General features: G+C 55.0%; 1 long non-coding RNA gene across 1 annotated transcript; it reads right to left on the bottom strand.

Annotated features, from left to right (window-relative positions):
* Window positions 1-2,016: 2,016 nt before the first annotated feature.
* LOC118994919 (uncharacterized) lies at window positions 2,017-4,039 on the bottom strand. The gene is made up of 2 exons (XR_005068164.1): window positions 3,779-4,039; window positions 2,017-2,198 (listed from the first exon to the last, which is right to left on the bottom strand). It is a non-coding gene; the product is annotated as an uncharacterized LOC118994919 (long non-coding RNA).
* Window positions 4,040-4,452: the final 413 nt, after the last annotated feature.

Genomic DNA, 4,452 nt, shown 5'->3' with positions numbered 1-4,452 from the left:
CTCTGTGCAAGGCAGTTTAGACCGCTGACTTTTCCTCTTCTCACAATGGCCTTGTGGGATAAGCTTCAGTATACCCACTTAAAGCATGACCACTAAGGCTCAGAGAGGTGAAGGGATTTGCCCGAAGTCACACAGCCAGAAACCCAGGCTTTGGAAGCCAGTCCACCCCTCCCAAGAGAACCTGCCTGGGCATTCCTGTTTTCTGTCGTGTCTTGCCCTTGTATCCCGGGACTGAGGGCTCCCCTCTTGAAGGGAAGCCACGCATCTGTTTTTTCCTGACAGCGGTGAGGCTGTCTTGAAGGGAGGAAGCATTTTGTGGACAGCCCAGCCCCTTCCAGGAAAGAGCCCCTGAATCGCAGGATCCCTCCCGCCTCACTCCTCTGACGCACAAAGTTAGAGCCGGCCGCTCCCAAAGAAGGCGCTTGGCTCTTGCCTTCTCCATTTCTCCCCATCTGGAAACAGCTCCCAAGAGGGAGGGGCTCAGCATCCTCGCAGCCTGATCCACTCCCTGGATGGGTGCCTGCTTCTGCTCCTTGTACGTATCATTATTGTTAACAGAAATCAATAGCGATCGCTCTGAGTCATAGAGNGAAACCCAGGCTTTGGAAACCAGTCCACCCCTCCCAAGAGAACCTGCCTGGGCATTCCTGTTTTCTGTCGTGTCTTGCCCTTGTATCCCGGGACTGAGGGCTCCCCTCTCTGAAGGGAAGCCACGCATCTGTTTTTTCCTGACAGCGGTGAGGCTGTCTTGAAGGGAGGAAGCATTTTGCGGACAGCCCAGCCCCTTCCAGGAAAGAGCCCCTGAATCGCAGGATTCCTCCCGCCTCACTCCTCTGACGCACAAAGTTAGAGCCGGCCGCTCCCAAAGAAGGCGCTTGGCTCTTGCCTTCTCCATTTCTCCCCATCTGGAAACAGCTCCCAAGAGGGAGGGGCTCAGCATCCTCGCAGCCTGATCCACTCCCTGGATGGGTGCCTGCTTCTGCTCCTTGTACGTATCATTATTGTTAACAGAAATCAATAGCGATCGCTCTGAGTCATAGAGACGGGGTGCCAGGCTCTTATCACAGCCGCTTTCCCCGGGGCCTTGGGAGGCTGATATTTCCATCCTCATTTTCAACAGGGGGATCTGAGGCTCACAGGGAATATGGCCAAGGTCACAGCACTGGGAGGGGCTGAGCCAGGATCCAGGCCGCCAGCTCGTCCCAGCGCCAGGCACAGGGCTGCCCCACCAGCGCTCAATCATGATGACTTTCGGAATGGGCTCGCCCCTCTCCACCCCAGGTCTGACCGCAAACCGCCGTCCTTCCTCTGTGCTGCAGGGTCACGGACACAGGCCTGGCTGAAAGGCGCCAAAGTCTTCTCTGTCCTGGTATTCAGCCCCTGCTGCTAATAAGCTCTGGGGTTCCAGCATCCATCCCTGTGCCCACTCTCTGTTCCAGCCTCACCCCGCCACACCCAGCCTAGCCCCAGCCGAGGAATGGCCTGGAAGATCCTCCGATCCTGATCCCATCTAGGGTCTGCTTGTCCTCTGAGCAGTCCAAGGCCCGAAAGGGGAGGAGCCGGTAGGAGGCAGGGGCCAGTAGGGTGGGTGGGCGCGGCTGGGTACAGCTGGGCCAGAGAACAAAGAGAACTACTTCTCAGAAAGATAGAAGGCTTGGCTTTCTCGATGCTCTGGGCCCAGACACATTCCTCCGGGCTGTGCAGTCTAGAAAACAGGTCAGTTATGTTCAAGTCAACAGCTGGGTACCCAGTGTCCACTGCACTAGTCAGGGCCACCTGCTGTCACCAACGGCCCTCCACCCCGGTGGCTTAGCGCTCTGATGGATGTTTGAGATTTTGTTCTGTTTTGGTCTGTCTTTTTGCATGTCTGGAAATGGCTCTACAAACGCCAGCAAACAAATGGAAAAGTAGGGTGAGAGCGGTGGATAAAAAACTGGGAAAACGCTGAGAATTTGGAAGCTGAGTGATGGAAGAATAAGTGGGTTGTTAGACTGTGTTCGCCACTACATTTGTGCATTTGCCACATTTACGCATGTTTATTTCTCACTCCTACGAAGTCCGATGCTCATGCCCCTGGCCCCTGGCTCTCCTGGGTGGCTATTCTCCAATGGTTGTTGCAGGACAGAGGCCCCTTCCTCCTATGGTTCCTCTGCCATCTTGTAGTCGCAAGGTCACCCTGGTGTCATCCGAACAACAGACTAGGAGAAGAAGAAGAAGATGGAAGATGGTATTGCCACCACTTCCCACCTAATCCTCAAAGTGCCAATCATCCCTTCTGCTCACATTGCTCTAGTGAGAACTAGTCACATGACCAGCAAGGGGTGCTGGGAAATGTAGTTCCTGGCTGGGCAGGTACTTCCCTGCACCACCACCCTATAACATAAAGGGAACTTGAACCTTGGTTGGTCAGCTGATCGTCTCAGCTACACTGTGTGTTGGGTATGGCCATGTCAAGGGTGCTGCCCAAGGGGACGGCCTGGTCTCCTGTGAGGAGATAGAAAAAGAATCTGAAGAGGTCTGTAAGGATGAACTTGTGACTTTTTGTTGCAAGGCTTCCAAAACTACCTGTAAAATGACCTTGGCTCCTGGAGGGAGAGAAGGTGACAGGTAAGGAGGCACCCACTCACCAGAGCTCCCTGAGCACCTGTCTGTCCGCATACTGGTGCCCGCATCACCCTCTCCACCCTCCAGGTCAAAAGTGACAAAGGACTCGTTTTACAACATGTTAATGTTGTAAATTAACATTATATTACGGAGAAAATGAACACAATGTACAAGGGATCGCTATGAATGATTTCCTATAGCTGTCTGCGAATTGTAATTATCTCAAGGGAAAAAAATCAACAAGAAGGGGTGTGGCAAAGGAGAGACCCTAGAGGACCCCAAGGCCCTGAAAGCCATCCTCTCCCCTGCCTCCGCCCCTCTTCCAGGTCCCCAGCATGGCTACCCTGCTGCCTTACTTAAATCTGGGGGTGGGATGGTGCCCAGTCTCTGTCACAATGCAACACAGTCTGGCTTCTTCCCGAACCATCTCTCTATCCTGGCCTTTTCCTCCCCACATGCATTGCCCCCGACATCCCCCCCCCCCTCCGCATCAGTCTGAGCCATTAGCTGAGGTCCAAACTCCCTGGGCTGTCTCCCCTCCTTGGTCCTTACCACGTGCTGTCTTGGGATGTACCCTGGCTGCTCCGGTGGGAAGTACAGCCATTCTTATGATCATCTCCCCCTTTCCTGTGGATCACCCCAAAGTTTTGCGGTAAAAAGACAACGAGCTACCGTTTCAGGGTGCCCATGGTGTCTTTTGCATTCTACATACATTTCTAATTTAGTCCTAGTTACAATTCTTTGGAAGAACCCATCTCCACTCCTTGGCTTTGCAGTGCCTCCCCCAGTGCACTCAGGCACCACCCCTCCCTCCTGTCACCGCCAGCCTCTGCCTCTGGGTCCCCTGTGCCTCCCCGCCTGCAGCACAGCTGGCTCGCGCATCCTCGGCCACCGGCCAGGCGCCCAGAACTCTGGGTCCCCTTTTATCTGTCTTTCCAGGCTCCAGCCCTTCCTCCCCCACCCGCGTTCCCCAGAGGCTTCCTAACCCCAAAGGCCACGGAGGATCGGTGACATCATCTGCCTTCGGACCGTGCACAGCCCAGTTATCAGGCTATAAGTGGAAACGCCTGACATTTTCCCACAGGAAATCGCCCTCCCTCGCTTCCGACTCCCCACTGCCCCTGGGGATCTTGGCAGAGTCCACGGGCTCCCCATGGACATGCCATTCAGGTACCTTTTCCATCCATGGTAGGGCCTCTCAGCGTCTCCCTCCGTGGGGGTCAGCAAACTCAGCCATTGGGGAGCCCGACCGACCTACATTCATGCCCTGCTCCTGGTCCATCGTCCTGTGTGAACTTGGGCGAGTGACTTCCGGGCTCTGGATTCTGCTGTCGCACTTTTCAGTGGGGAATAACAACAGACATCATCTCATTCGATCCTTTTAACAGTCTTCCAAGGCACAGACATGGTTCCTTCTTACAGATGAGAAACCAGGCACAGAGGAAGTTAGGCACTGGTTCAAGGCCACAGGTTGGTAAACGGTGGAGCCAGGACCTGGATTTGAACCCCTGTCGTCAGGAGAGCTCTGAACTGCCCAGGAGCAACCTGGAGACCTGGGGAAGGCTTCCTGCTGCCCAGACAAGCTGAACTCTGGGGTGGAGTAGGGTGGAGGAAGGTGGAGGGGACACCCAGGTTCCAGAACTGGCTTGTCCCTTGCCGGCGATGGGGCAAAGCAGAAGTTCGCTTCTCAGGACTCAGCTTTCCCAGCTATGAAGTGGGCATGACAGTCCCTACTCTAGAGCTGTCATGGGCCTCACAGGAGGTGACACTCCCAGACCCCCATCGTTCCTGAGTTGCAGGGCAGTTTCCACACCCCCACATCCTCCACATTCCTTACTAAGGGTGTTT

This window comes from Sturnira hondurensis, unplaced genomic scaffold (genome assembly GCF_014824575.4).
Source record: "Sturnira hondurensis isolate 20B ecotype Veracruz unplaced genomic scaffold, ASM1482457v3 Scaffold0009733, whole genome shotgun sequence".
In the NCBI taxonomy this organism is placed as follows: Eukaryota; Metazoa; Chordata; class Mammalia; order Chiroptera; family Phyllostomidae; genus Sturnira; species Sturnira hondurensis.
This window is presented reverse-complemented; position numbering and strand designations above follow the sequence as displayed.